This window comes from Pangasianodon hypophthalmus, chromosome 27, assembly GCF_027358585.1.
Source record: "Pangasianodon hypophthalmus isolate fPanHyp1 chromosome 27, fPanHyp1.pri, whole genome shotgun sequence".
Classification (NCBI taxonomy): domain Eukaryota; kingdom Metazoa; phylum Chordata; class Actinopteri; order Siluriformes; family Pangasiidae; genus Pangasianodon; species Pangasianodon hypophthalmus.
The window spans coordinates 6,050,718-6,067,167 of NC_069736.1; the positions used below are offsets into that span (position 1 = coordinate 6,050,718).

The 16,450-nt window shown below is 37.2% G+C and overlaps 1 protein-coding gene across 4 annotated transcripts in view; it reads left to right on the forward strand.

The window, feature by feature from the left end:
* Window positions 1-4,471: 4,471 nt before the first annotated feature.
* Window positions 4,472-16,450, forward strand: part of zmp:0000001168 (signal-induced proliferation-associated 1-like protein 2) — a 62,538-nt gene continuing 50,559 nt past the window's right edge. For 3 of the 4 annotated variants that reach the window (XR_004577455.2, XR_003403255.3, XM_026922118.3), the window contains exon 1: window positions 4,472-4,744. The gene's annotated coding sequence lies outside the window, so the exon portion shown is untranslated. Of the gene's footprint in view, window positions 4,745-4,802; window positions 5,256-16,450 lie in introns of those variants that run through there. The other variant, XM_053230285.1, reaches the window with a different exon arrangement.

Here is a 16,450-nt window from a genome sequence, read left to right on the forward strand (position 1 = left end):
TTCATAGTAAAATTTCTAAACTTCTGTAGTACTATTATACGAAATTAAGCCTGTATGATGTGGGAGAAATACTAATTTTGTATACTGTTTAGTATTGTGTATATCCTGTTTTATTTTAATGCGGCTTGATAAACAACTATCAACTATCAACAACTATTAGCTTGCCAGCTAAATATTTAATAGTAAGTCTACAGAATAGTAGACAATGTTTTATTAAATATTACACACTAATTCTGATGTCTTTTAATATCAGTAAACCCCAAATTTTCAAGTAACTGCATCTTTACAGACTAGTTGATCATAAGGTAAGATAACTGACCTTTCTGCCCACAGATGCTCTGAAAGATTAGCTAGCAAGCCTCTTCTTACTTCCATTATTGCCATTTGTTCCCTGTTCATATTTGTAATATTGCTTATCCATGCTTATCCCCTTTTGTTTTTTACACAGTTTGACCATAGTATGATTAAATATGTCAGTTGAGACAAGAGAGAGAAAATGATGTAGTCAAATACTCTAAAATGTCAGTTTTACTGTAAAAATTTTCACCACCAGGAAAATCTTGCTTCAAAATCGCAGGCTTGTTCCAGTTGCTAGCGGATGTTGTATACGTGGCAATGCAGTAAAGAGAGTAAGTCTCATTAAGTATTATGTGTTACAAGAGACAAATTAAACTTAAGTCACCAGATGTTCTCACTTCTCTGTGTTGTTTGACAGCTCTTATCTTTCTTATCATTCAGTGTCTAGTGCTAGAAGTAATGGCAACCGGATGTTCTTTGGTGCCTAAAATTGGGGGCATGATGAGGTATGTTGTATCCGTGATGAAATATGACTTGCCTGTGATGATGTATGAGTCTGAAAACGTCTGACAAATCCAACCTGACACCTGACAGCTTTGATAGTGAATTCTGTTACAGGAGTGCCAGTACAACTTGCAGCAGCTCAAGAACATCACAGCTTAGAGTATATTTTCCTCTAAACCAATAACATTTAACTTATGACAAAAATTGTCTTTTGAATTGCAAAAAACAGATCAATCTATGAAAGTGAACAACCACTGTCCACCACACAAACAGACACACACACATACACACACACAGTGAGGCCTCTGTGTTGCTGTCATTTAACTACAACAACAGTCCATTTCATTTGCAGTTCCGATGATGTGGTAAATGTGACACACTGTATTTTGTAAGATGCTGTTAGGAAAGCTTGTTATTGATGTGGTGACTAATCATTGATTTTGAAACCTGACAAACCAAGAATGAAGAAAAATGTGCAATTCTGAAACTTTGGGGTGATCTTTGGGGGCAGTATGATCATGCGTCCAATTTCTGGAAAGACTCACAGAAAATGGAAAGCCTTGTCTCTGATTACTGACATTAATATTGGTTCTATATTTTTTCATCTCACGTGCAGGTCAACAGCCATCTGTTCCTTTTGTTTTGTGCTTTCCAAATGGTAATGGATGATGAAAGGATTTTACACATATTTGGCCAAAGGCCACAGCAGAGTTTCAAGACATTTGTATATATATATATATATATATATATGTATGTACAGTAGTGACAAAAGTCTTAGGCACATGCAAAGAACTGCTGTAGAGCAAAGATTCCTTCAAAAATAATGAAACTAAATGCTTCTACATTAAAAAAAATACTATAAAGGGCAGTAAACAGTAATAATTGAAACAAAGTCAATATTTGGTGTGACAATCCTTTGCTTTAAAAAAAAGATAGTCTCGGGTACAATTAGTGCAGTTTTATAAGGAAATGAGCTGTAAGTTTTACTCAGCATCTTACAGAAGCAGCCACAGTTCTTCTGGAGACTTTGACTGTCACACTTGCTTCTTATTTTTGCAGCAAAACCCAGCAGCCTTCATTATGTTTTTTTGTCTGAAAAGTGGTCTATGTAATGTGCTGCTTTCTTTACTGACATACTAACATTTTTCTGTAACATTTAATTTTGTGCTGGAAAACTAATGTTTGGAAATCTAAAATGTTTTTGTACTGAATCAATAATGTTGAAGTCATAAAATAAAAATCTATAACAAAGTTGGTACTAAAAAAATGGGGTGCCTAAAACTTCTGTGCAGTACTATATATATATATATATACTGTATATGTATATACACATACATATATAAAAAAGGTGGTAATAAATTTGTCTCAGTTTTTTGAGAGAAAACTCTATTATTAAAAAGTTAGGAAAATTAGTTTTATAAGATTAATGCTCAGTAGTTTCTTCAACAGTTTTAATGATAAATTTAAGTCATTGTGTATAATGTATATTTTATACACTAATTTATATTCATTCTTTTCAAACCTGCTGTCAGGTTTGTCCAGATGTTGCTTCTTTTGGTTTGTCTTTTGATTTGCTTTTTATTTTGTGCTCCTGTACATTTCTATACACATAATATTTTGTCTCATTGTATATGCATGGATATAAATGAGACGACAAGAAATATTCCTATACATTCTTTATAAAAACAATCCGTAACTGCATTTATGTCTGTAGAGTTTGGAGGTGAATGACAGAGAGGACACCTCCTTTAAGCTATACAGTATACACTATGACACTGAGGTGTGCTGAGACAAAATGCATCATTACATTAGGTGCATTTTGGTTCAGCCTGAAATATGTCTGTTGTTCCCCCTGATGGGTCAAACCATGCCAGAGAGAGAGAGAGAGAGAGAGAGAGAGAGAGAAAGCCAGGGAAATATTTTGGAGCAGGAGTCTGGAAAAGACAAATTAAATGCAACATAATCCTCCGTGGCGAACGGCTGTTAATTTGATGTTGAGAAGGAGGCGGGGTGGAGGGCTCTCACAAAGGCGTGCAGAATTCTGCCCACACACACACACACATACACACACACACACACTCACACACACACTGGCAATCTGCTGCTTGACTGACACCATCGCTCTGGCATGGTGACACAATCAGAGCAGGGATGCACGCTATAAACCCTATGCACCCTACACCACACTCGTCTTTACAGATAAGGAATAGATAATGATTTTGCTGATAGGATTTAAACACACACACATATACACCTTTACCACATCTCACTAGCTTTTACATAAACACACATACAGGGACGGAAATGCTTAACAAGTCTTTAAAATACATTTGTATTGTGTGCTCTAACTCACTGATGGCTTTTAATCTTTTTGCACAAATCATTAAGGCTAGGAGTCTTGAAGCACCTCACGATTTTATTTCATTTAGATTCAGAGTCACAATGTGATTATAAATCAATTCCTTAAGCATCTAGATGGACCTTGTTTTAATTTCCATAGCCAACATTGTGTTTTTCCCTGTATACTTATCCACTTTAAACACAAATTATGAATATTTTCATCTTTAGTATTGTCATGTGCAAAACTTGTTCAGACTTTATTATAGCTTTTAATTTTGCAAGCTAAAAAAAAGAATCTATGTGACTTTTGCCAATGGTGATTTGCCATATTTGGCCAAAAGGAAAAGCTGAGTTCCTGGAGACTGAGAGCAATTAAAATAAATACAATTTGTTCAAAGATTTGTTTGAGATCACTAAAAAAAAAAAAATTCTAGGGTTCTCAATAATTTTGCCTCAATTTTTGAGAGATTTATTTTATTTATTAGATATTATTTCAATATTATTTATTATTATGTAAATAAATTAATTATTTATATAATTTTGTAGACAAAATTATCATTTTAAAAATTATTATTATTATTATTATTATTATTATTATTATTTGAGTGAAAAAACTATAGGTGTAATGTTCATTTTATATAAATCATTTTTTGGCCATTCATTTAAAGGGTGCCAATAATTATGAACTATGGAGTTGACTGTATACAGGAAGCCAATTCAGCATCTGTGTGACTGCATGAAGATGAGTAGAACATGTTTCAGCCAATGGAATGTAAAAATATCTGAAACGTTAGAGTTTATTATTTAATGATGAATCATAACAATAATTGACTCCTTGAGATTTTCTTTGCTTGAGAAAGCGACACAATTTTCATCTTGATTTAGGCATATAAGACTAATGTTCACATCTGTGGAGGTATAAAATTCTAGGCTCAGTAATGCTGTTAAATACTAAACACTAAGTATTAAATACTAAATAAGACATTTTATCATGATGAATGCATTGAATGCTGAATCTATCAAAATCGAATCCCGATGAATCCTTAATTGATTCATTTCTCATCAATATGAGTCATCTGCTCATTCATCTAGAAAGAATAAGAGGGAATATAGAGAGACATTGTAGGTAGACCTTTTTTACTGGTGTCTGTTGAAATTTCTGTCTCTAAGAGAGCTACAGAGAAAGGGAGGAAGAGTGTGTGTGCGAGAGAGAGAGAGAGAGAGAGAGAGAGAGAAGCAGGGAGGTGGGGGAAGAGAGCAGTAGGGGATGTAATCACAGCAGCAGGAGGAGGAGGGGGTTGGTCTTAGTGTGATGTGAATGGAATAGAGAGAGAGAGAGAGAGAGAGAGTACAAATCAACCTGCCTCAGTCAGAACAACGGGGACACAATAAGCCAGGGAGAAGGCTCTGAGCAGGCAGGCAGGATTTTCTTGTTCTAGAGACAATCACACTTGAAAAGGAGAAAAGAAGACAGGACAGCAACAGAGAGAGAGAGAGAAGGAGAGGGAGAGTAGATAGCAGAAAAATGCTGTCATGGAAGAAAGGGGGGAGACAACAGAGCACAGCAGGATGGAATAAGGACAGGGCAAGCAGACATGCGGAGGTAAGATCATTTCTATTAAACACACACACACACACACACACACATTCGTAAGCTGATCTGAAACTAGACGCTTTGCTCATTCTTGCTGAGACCCCAATACTTCCCCTATCCTGTGTGTGTGTGTGTGTGTGTGTGTGTGCGCGCATTTGTGCATTTGTGTGTGTGCATGATTGTGAAGCAGAAATAGAAAATAAGCTACGAGAATTGAAAAGAGGATGTGTGAAACACAGTGAGGGGAAATGCTCAGGAGGAAATGATGTCGAGGGCTCAGAGCGAGCTATACTTGCTTTCGCACTGGCTGCTGTTGTCTCAGAGAGACAAACACACCGACACACACATACACACACGCAGCACTTTTATGACATTGACACGGAGCCACTGCAGACCTTGCTGTGAGGATTGCAAAGCTGCAGGACTGGAGGACATGAAGCAGGTGAAGACACACAGAGAGAGATAGAGAGAGAGAGAGAGAGAGAGAGAGAATGACAGAAACAGAAGCAGTCCTACAAAGGTAAGATGGATATTCCTCTCTTTTTGTGCTTGCACACAGTCAAATCCTGCAGATGGAACAAGGGATGGAGGAATGGACGAAAAGGAGGTGTAATATTTAAAATATTTAAAAACTGGGGAAGGCATTGCACATAACGTGCAGAAACAATAAGAAATGGAGAGATGCTGCTAAACCACTTCCGCTCTTCTGAAAGATGAGGGTGTTGTTTTCAAGGTGGCACAGAGGGGGAAAAAAAAAAGAAAGGATGCAGATGTATTTTATTTCCTCCCACATTTTTCCTCATTTTCTCTCTGGAGTGAACTGAGGGAAAAAAAACCTGAGGAGAATAAAGAAATATTAAAAGACGAAGGGATGAATGGAGATAAGGAGGCATCTTATGTAACCAAGAGCAATAAAGACTAGAGCAAGGGTGCATGCCTTTTCATAATGGCACTTGACCCTGTGTGTGTGTGCACGCGCGTGTGTGTGTGGATGATGTGGTTGTAGTTCCACCACACAATGACATGCCATTTCAGGATAAATGCATTAGCCTTTGGCGTAGGGATGCTAACAATATAACAACGCTCTCTCTTTATACTATACATCATGTCCTGTAGTGCAGTGGCCTTGTGTGTGCATGTCTCATTCTCATTTTCCCCTCTACACCAAACCACATGAAGGCTGATCCCAGATCAGATCCAGATCCAAACATTACACTCACAAATGAATCATTTGTCTCCTAGTAAATCAGAGTGTGTGTTAATCTGCAGCATGGCGTCAGCTCGCTCAGCTGGGAGCTCTGTGTATCCTTCTGTATTTATCGGAAGTGTTGAACATATGTCAGTCTGCGTCGGTCGCGATCCCCTGCTGCTCACAACATCTCCATTCTACACTGATCTGGGATCAGTGTTTTGTCCCACACTCATGTAATGCACCAAAATAAGAGATGCTGATCCAGGATCAGTGGTGGAGAAATTCCATCCATCCAGTCATCTGCTTTGTGGGAAGCAGCACTACAGAGGTCATGCTTCAAAAAATGTGTTGTTAACCCTGGTTAATGTGTGCTTAGCTGATTTGATTAGATGATGGAATGTGAGCAACACAGACAGTATGCATGTTTACGCATAGGTCTTTAGATTCTTAATTGCATACACACACGCATATATCCCTAAAGGTTGAATTGTAAAATTCTAGATTCTAGAAATGTAACTGTGCATGGGGAGAAGTTGGGTAAATGGGGCCTCTTTTTTTAGCAGTTTTCTTCACCTGTCTCCAAAAAAAAGCAATGCCACACAGGTTTCTGAGTGATGCAACAGAAAAGTGTTAACTGTATCATCCAGAGATCATGGGTTCAAATCCTAATGCTACCAGAGCCATCTGTGGCTGGGAGCCAAGGAAGCGAAATGGGTATGAAGGATGGTGTAGTACTCTCTCTCCTTCAATCACAGTGACACTAGCCAATCCTGGGCATCTGCGAGCTAATGTATGTGGAAGAGGGTAGATAGCACTTTCCTGCAGCATGAGCAGCAGATTGAAAAGATGCTAGTGATTGGCTTCGTGTGACTCTGAGGAAGCACGTGTCTTCACCCTTCCCAGTTCGTAAGTGAGAGCTGACTAGGAATTTGCAGGAGCCTAAATGGAAAAAACAGCAATGCTATACTACTTTGGCAACTTCAGACCACCAAATCATCTGCTATATTTCAAACACTGAGCCAAATTCAAAGAGGATGCTTCAAAATTATCTGACCCATTTTACCGGAAATGAAATGACTGACAGTTACTTTGCTAGTTAGCAAGCCTTAGTATGCCAAAAACCTCCCAAATTATAACCCCTTTATTAAGTACGTCTTTAAACAATCTGATCTCATAAGACCTTTATACAAATTTGAACAAACAAGGGTGGTTCAAACACTAGCTCCGCCCCTAACCCTAACGTTAACCTTAACCTTCATATCGTTTTATATAAGTCGTGTGAATTTTACAAATTTGCGAGTGAGCATAGAAGTTATCAAATTAGCTTTTTCTCTCTTAAAAAAAAGTTTATACATTTTGTTTTATCTACAAAATCCAACTTCTTGCACAATGTAGTCCACTGCATGCTAAATACCTGCATCTTAACATGGCCACCTCCTCAGTAGGTGCATGTGTGTTTTACCCTGTTCATAATGTTGTTGGATATAAAGAATGCCTGACACCTCTAATGCAATTTGGTGTTTAAATTTGAAAAAAAAAAATAGTTTTTGAAAAAAATAATTAAAACAATTACATCATTAACATCATGATTTTTGTCCTTTCTTTAAAACCGGGAAGATGATGTCTGCTTGCATCCCCCGTCATATCACACCCTGCATATTCCCACAGGGAAACTCACCAATCCAACAGCTCGCAGTGTATGAACCATGACGTCCTGCCTATTTGCAACATCAATATTTTTTTTCTTTCTATTTTACTCACAGTTGTGTTCTAATAATTTAGTGCTAAGATTGTAAAGATCTGCTTCCCACACGGAAAACATGTCACAGTATACTGGCAGTGGAAATATACTGTACATTAGAATGCGCCATCTTTTTAAAAACAGATTTTATGCGAATACAGAATTATCTTTTCAGGATGCAAAAATAGAACATACTTACATAAAGGCTCATGTTAAATTTTCTGAATGAACATTTTCACTCTGGTGAAAAAGATTCCACTCTGCAGGAGTAAAATAAGATAAAAAAATAATAGTAATAAAATAAAATAACAATGTCAGTTAGTAAATAGATAGATAGATAATTAAATAAATAAACTAATTAATTTATTTATTTATCCAAATACAGATTTATTTTTTAGGATGTAAAATATGATATACTTTAAAGTAAGTTACCTAAAATTTTATCAACGCCTCATTTTCACTGTGGTAAAAAAAGGTTCCGCGCTAAAGGAGAAACACCAACAAAAATAAAAGAGCGTTTCAGGAAAGCACTACATCAGGCCTGTGTCAAAGCTGAATAAGGCCTACTGGGCTTTAAAGCAAGCTTTCAATTTACATAATAAATGAAGCCAGTCAAAAATGTCAACAGCAGCAGAGTGTTAGATAAGTGCAAACCTGTGATGTGTGGTCAGCTGAGTGTTAGACACACACACACACAGAAAATCGGCAATATTCCCTATGTAAATATCAATCCATGATGATATTTTTCTTTTATTAAAATCTACACCATTAGCTACTGCTCAGAGAAAAACATTTGAACGAATGCTCATTGCAGGCTTTCTCCCCTTATCTCTTGTTATACCTGTGAAAATGAAGTCAGTGTTAGAATGTAAAAATACTATGAGTTATAATGGAACTTATAAAATTTGAATTTGAATCGGAACTTCCTTTTTTACGAGAAACACTTTACACCTCACTGTCTCACACCAGCACGCTGAACTTGGTGTGTGTCAAAATAGCATATTTAAATATTAGATGCTTTGACCTAAATGATGGGAATTGGTGCAGGCAGTACAGTACGACTATGATAGAGACATGTGCTTTATACACTATAGTGTGTTTTCTGCTTTAGACAGGGGGCTGTTTGAGTTGAAATATTGCATTAATGTGTGTCTGTTTAGGCATATGTACTGTGTGTCTCATACTCTCCATCTGTCTGATCAGGCATATAATTTTCTGTAGCCCAAGCTCCAGAGAGAAACAGTCCCCCTTTGCTGTTACAATAACCTCCACTCACTTGAGAAGGCTTTCCACTTGATTTTGGAGTGTGGTTGTGGGGATTTGTGTTCATTCAGCCACAAGAGCATTAGTGAGATCAGGCACTGATATTGGGTGAAGAGACCTGGGGTGCAGTCGGCATTTCAGTTCATCCCAAAGGTGTTCAGTGGGGTTGAGATCAGGGATCTGTGCAGGACACTCAACTTCTTCCACACCAACCTTGGCAAGTCATGTCTTCATAGACCTCGCTTTGTGCACAGGGGCATTGGCATGCTGGTACTGGTTTGGGTCCTTTAGTTCCAGTGAAGGAAAATTGTAAAGCTGCAGCTTACAAAGACACTGTACAATTGTGTGCTTCCAACTTTGTGGCAACAGTTTGGAGAAGAATCAAAAATGAGTGTGATGGTCAGGTGTCTACAAAGTTCTGGCCATATAGTGTAGTTGTGGAACATCCAAGAAACAAGGTATTTCCTGTTCTCACTTACATTATAGCAGCTATAAACAGCTGTTCCCTCATCAGCCTAACTTTTTTTCTGTCTCTTGAAGTGAATAAAACAAAAATGCAGCTTGTCGCGTTATGAGAAAAGTATTCCTCATGTCAAAAATGAACAGTTTTACCTCTGTTACAAAGCGCTGACATTGGAGACTCCTTCCAAAAATGTTAAATAAATGTCTGCTTACAGAAAACTTCACCAATCAACAATTACCTGCATTTTTTAAATCTGTTTAACGATGAGCGTCGCCCATAAAGGTCCCTGTGTAAGTTGTTACTGTAGAAATAATAACATATTAGTACATGCGCATTAAGAAAGTCGATCATTTTTGTATAACAGTGTATAACAGGCCTTGAGTGTGTTATTCTGCTTATGCCACTGCGATTTCCCAGTGATTACAATGCTTAATGTATTAATGAATGACACTTTGCACAATTTAACAGTTCCGAGTTAGATTTCATGTTGTGCAACCAACCCCCCCCCCCCCCCCCCCCCCCCCCCCAGAAAAGTTAGTTCCTGTTATCACTTACATTATAGCAATGATAAACATTTGTTCCTTCACCAGCATCTACTTTTCTCTCTCTCTCTCACTAAAAACACAGCTCTCAAAAAACACACTTCTCAGTCTTGAAGACTTTCCCATGCTGGGAGACTTTGCAAAACACCATGACTGTTACAAAACACTGACACCTGAGACTCCTTCCATAAATGTTAAATAAAAATCTACTAACAAAAAAACTTCCCCACATCAGTGATTATAGTTTTTTTCTTTGTTAAACAACGCTTTTAAAAAAATCTATTTATTATTAATCTTAGATTATGTGGAGTGTACCTTTGTATGAGATTTTCCTATAGAAACAATAATGAGTGCATTAGTATAAACATATTGTTCATGTTACAGCCGGAACTAATGCATACTTTGTGACCAATCAGATTGGACAATTCAGCTACCCAGTAGTATAATATAAACCTGAGAATTGCATTGCAACCAGTACTATTGTCAGAGCTGCTGTTATAAAAAAAGAATCAACACCATCTGACCAATCATATTCCCGAATTCAGCAGCAATATATGTGATATATTTGGGTCATATTGCTCAATGTGGACCCACATCAATTTGTGTGTGCACGTTGTGTATCGAGATTTGAGTGTTCCACCCGCCTCTTTAGGGTGCATTTCTACAACCCACTCTCCACACTCCAACCTTGAACAAAAGCGAAGGCATGCTGCATTAACTGAAGAAGAAAAGACTCCTTCCATTAATGCAGCGTTTTCCCAGAGCGCTTGTTTGCTTGCTAGACCAGGATTCTCTACCTTGTATAAGTGAGAGTGGAGCATTATTGCAATAAGAATAACAGAGGCTCATTTGTAGCTCCTTGCACAACAATAAAAAAGCAATGAACCATTGAGAGGAGGGGAAAATGGAGATATTTTATTGTTTTTTTTATAAATATATATATATATACGGTATATTTCTTCTGATGGGTTTGCTGCTTACAGGGATAATGGTTCATCTTGTATGTGATCTGCGCTCCAAGCTAGCTCTATTAAGTACACTGGATGACTTTGGATGAATTTAAATATCAAATCACTTTCATGTTCAAGCTTATGAGTAGCCGAGTTTTGCATAAAAGCTGCCACTAAGAGTAGTTTTCTTAGTGTAGTGATCCCATCAGCATAAATATCATGTGTGTGTTACTGTAACTATTCCCACAATAGCCTTTCGACAACTACTTCTGTTACATTACAGCATTTAGCATAGACTCTTACACACTGGAGTGCACATAAAAAAAGAGAATCATTAAATCCAAAGCCTGCAGAAGAGTTAGCGTTTAGTGCAAAAGTTGTTTTTTGAATGTGAGAAGTCAAATGTATGTTGTTTATATTACAGTTTATATATGAAATGTCAGTGTATCCTGCAGCAAGAACCTTATGTGAAGAAGGAAGTGTAATAAATCAGACTTATGAGAAGATACAAATGAAGGCAATGAGTGGACATACAAATAATTAGAGAATTTCTATCACATTCACTGCAAAAAGATATCTTAGCAAGTGAAAATAATAATTAATATTGTCAAATGTATCTAAAATTTCTCATTATGAAATTATTTTATCTCAAACATAATACTATTCATCCTGTTTTTAGATGCTTTACACATTTCTAGCTTTAATTTTCTTATTCGACTGCCAGATAAAATTGCTTCTTTCTATAAATAAATGCTTAAAATTAGACAAATTATCTGCCAATAGAACAAGACTATTTCAGGAATGTCTAGAAATAGGTTTAATAATCACATATTTGACATATTTACTGTAATCATATAACTCTTGCAATTTCTTACTATATTCAAGACAGATGCATTTGATAAGCTGCCTTGTTTTTTTTGTAGACTTTTTTTTGCACTCAACTTTATTTATTCTGAAACGCTATTCATATTTGTGACTGACTATTTGGTGCAGTAATAGCAGTACATCCTATCTCTCCACACACACATTCACAAACACACACACACACACACACACACACACATACATACACTGTACTGGATTACTGAAGAGAGAACAAAGCTTTCCACAGCGGCTCAGATGGAGAGGATCAATAAAGTCGATCAATGTCACTTCATCAGATGTGATCGATGAGTTTCTTTCCTGCTTATCTCCAACCCCCACACCTCTTCAAAGCTGAAATGGTTACAGGAGACCCCTGTTTTTGTGAAAAAAAAACCTTCCTTTCATTTACAACTATTTCAAAAGATAAATTGCCACTTACTATTTGATACATTTCAAAATAGAGCAGTAACTCTATATTACATTCTTCATATTTTTTGCCTCAGCAAGGTGATTTTTTTTTTTTTTTTTTGCATCAGACAACTTCATGCAATTGATTAAAATCCCTAACAAATGCAAATTTTAATGAATGTGACAAGAACATGAAGGTTAATAATTCCTTCATTTATTTATTTGGATAGAGTCTTTGTACACATACATGCAAGCTTAGTGTCTTATACCAAAATGGAAGGATTAAGAAAAAGAAGAGGAAAAAAATGACATTCAAGCAATATCCCTAAAAAAATTCTTAAAAAACAAAACAAAAAAAAAAACTATAGGTGCTAGTGACCTAATACATATCACATTGTAATCTTGGATACCTAATAGCATGCAAGCTAGTAATGTCAGAGTTACTAGCATGCTAACTATCATCTGAGAAATTAGGGATATAGCTATCATTAGTTGACGTTTGCTCTTGTTCGTTTGTTCATCTGAACCTCATCCGGAAAAAAATCATGTGAAAATAAATGATTAGTGTAAAAAAAAATCACAAGAGGAAATAAATGAATTGTGTTAAAACATTACAGGTGAACAACAACAAATCGTATGTAAAAAATGTGCTCATTCATTCATTCATTCATGTGACTCTTCTGTAAGGGTTGATTTAGGAATTTAAGATTTTAAGAATTAGAGGGTGTAATTTAACTTTAATCAGAGTACTGGTTTAAATGAGTACTTGGGTATTTGAGAATTTTTGTAGTGTGTTGTATTGTGTGCTCTGGCTAAAGAAATGTCAGAAAGATGAATAATACATTCCTATGGTAGCAGAAGAAGGAGTGGAGGGAGAGGTTTACTCTTGAGGACAGGGCTGGTGTAGGAGCAAAAGCGTCAGGAGAGAGCGATGGAGGAGGTTTAAGCCTCTCCACTGAGACCCTAATCGGCTCATGGTGACACGAATGCCTGTGTCTGCTTTTGTCACCAGTCCTCTGGTACTGTGTTACTCATGAGAGCTCCATTCCCTCTTTCTCTCTCTCTCTCTCTCTCTCTCTCTCACACACACACACACACACACATACACACACCTTTCCTCACTCTGTCTCACTCTTTATCTGTCTCTCAGCCCTCTCAATCTCCAGAAAGAAAACTGTCCAGTCTGTCTGTCTCTCTCCTTTCCTCTCTGCTGTGTCTGTGGAAGTCATCCTCAGATTTATGTTCATCCCTCAGCACCGGCTGAGCATGGAGACCGCCTGCATAATGGAGGCTGAGGACAAAAAGAGCAGAAAAGACACAGGGAAGGACGAGGTAGCGAGAGATAAAGAAAGAGAGAGCTGATTCTTATCATCTCTGTGATGCATCTGATTTTCTAAAGTAACGGAAAATGCAAAAAAAAAAAAAAAAAAAAAAAAAAAAAAAAAACCCAAAAGGTTAAATCCAGAACCCTTAAGGGTTCTGTTTGTTCCTCTGGGCGACCCTTGCAGATTATACGTAAAACCCTGTGACAGATGTTTCCTTTTTAGATAAAACCCCTTTACAAAGTAAAGAACCCTTAACTAACAGAAGAATCCTTGAAAAGTGTGACTGATTGGGTGTTTAAACCTATATTTGAAACAATTGTTTCCTCATCTCTTCTTTTCTTTGGTACATAATTTATTTTGTTGAGGTCATCAGCAAAAATTATCATTAAAACTACAATTAAAAAAAAAAAATATATATATATATATATATATATATATATATATATATATATATATATATATATGTATATATATATATATATATATATATATGCTGATATATATGTGATGCTTCAGAGAGATTCAGTTAGTCTTCCAAGATAAACAGCAGGAATAAATAATAACTAGGGACAGATGATGTCTCTTACACATTACAAACACCAGCAATCCCGATTACAGCAAATGCAGCCTACCATCAACCAAACAATAAATAGATCCTTGCAATCAGAAATCTAAATTATGGTGCAGTTTCTTGTTCACACATTTGGCAGCAAATGAATAACTCCAGTGCACATATACATGGTACTAGTCACAAAGGCTAAGTTGACACTATAAGCTTCTTTGTATAATTCCAGTTTTTTACTCAGATTGACTCTGTCTGTCTTGACGGATCACATTCATAGTTGCATGTGACCTGTATCTGTCTTTAATGTGAATGGAGTAGTCCCCTGAAGTACCCTCCAATGACACATCCATATCGATTTGTTATTTGTGAGACAATCCACCATAGTACAGGAAACATATGGACACAGTAACGGACACACTAGTGCAAGCCTGTGTCGTATTTTCTGGAGATCATAGCCACATTCTTTTTGGCTCTTTTTTTGGATAATTGTTTTGAACACTACTCAGTTGTGGTAGCAGTGCACAAGAAAAAGTATGTGTAACACCTGACTGTAACACCAATATGAGGGTCTTCTCCAAACCAATAACAATGCCCCTGTGCACAAAGCGAGCTCCATGATGACATGGTTTGATGTTGTAGTAGAAGAACTTGAGTGGCCTTCATTGAGCCCTGACCTAAACCCGACTGAACACCTTTGGAATGAATCAGAACACCAACTTCGTGCCTGGCCTTCTTGTCATAAATCATCTCTTGTGGGTGAGTGGGCACAGATCCCATAGGCATGTTCCAAAATCTAGTGGAAAACCTTCCCAAAAGATTGGATGTTGTTATTGCAGCAAACAGGGGACCAGCGCCATATTAATGCCAATAGTTTTGGAATGGGATGTTTAATGGCCAGGTGTCCACATACTTTTGGCCATATAGTGTATCTAGTTAACCAGTTCCCCCAGTGCAGTGTACACTATTGCTGTCCTGCATTGTTGTTTTGCACTATTATGACGACAATAACAGTGATATGAGCATGCATATTGGAAAAAAGCCAAATGAATGCATATTGGATATGTATCCAACATAGGACCACACACAAGTGTGTCTCGGGTCTGATTTGAAAAGTTTGGATTTTTGTGTCCACGCAGTCCTGAATAAAATAAGATTGATTGGATTTGTGTCACTTTAACCTGGTAATGTGAACATAGCCAAAAACTTAATATATTTCTGGACAGTGTCATATTTCACTAGAAAGCCTACTGTGAAGAACAGTTTTCCCACTGGTTTAAATATTAATCTACATTCAGGGAAGTAACCTTGTTAATTCATGGTTGAGAAAGAAAACACTGGTTTGTTTAAAGCCACACTACATTGTTTAAGCGTTTCTCTGAATATGAGGCAAAAATGTCCCTCATTAATGTGACCTTCTCAACAATCAGGCATATCAACAGGCAAAACGCCATGCAAAGGCCTTTTTATCTGCTGACAAATGGCCATTAGGGTGGTAGAGCTTCAGCGCAGTGAGGAGGAAAAGAGCCGATGGTTCTTGCAGCATCTCACAGCATCTCACATCATTGCTGTGTCTCCCCGCTGTTAGCGTGCGATGATCAAAACCACAAAAATCACACCGGAAATGTGTCTGAGAAGGAAAAACTGAGACATCAGCTTCAATTGAGAGAATTTGCCGAGCGTTCAGCATTAGTGCTTGATTCCTGTACTGCAGCTGAGAGAGACAGAAAGAAAGAGGCAGAGAGAGAGAAAGCGAAAGAGAGAGAGAGAGGGAGAAAGAGAAAGATGATGTCTTCAGTGAAGAAATGATGTCCGTAGTAATTGGCATTTTAAAGCCCTCGGCTGTATTACTAAGAATAGAGATAGAGAGATGGGGGGGGGGGGGGGGGGGAGAGAGAGGTAGATTAGTTGCCAGATGTTTTATATTTGAGCTCTAACTTCTCTATGCAGGAAATGCAGACAGGATGTGACCTCATTTGGCAGCAGTTGAGCACTTTTGGTGTGGCCTTGGCATCGCCCAGGCCAGGTTAACACTGCACACTGAGCAGAGCGCTTTTTTTTAACGGTTTCTTTCTCTACACCACATATCCTGTCCATCAATTACTATTCAATTTCTACATCTGATCTTCCTCCCAGTTTCTGTATTCTTCTTTTTACTTCTTTGTTTTTATTGGAAAGAGGCCAACATTTCATTTTCAAACATCCGCTGACATCTAAGTGTATAAATACTTGCTTACAGTCTCTTATTTCCTCCACAGCTACTGATTCTTGTATTATGATTTATTTAGTTTTTTTGTTTTTAGGGTTGATTGGATCACAGTTTCGCTCATAACAGTTGTGGTTGCATCTGGGCACTGTTAAAAATTAGCTAATTATGTCAATGGTTTTGGGCATTTTTGCATACA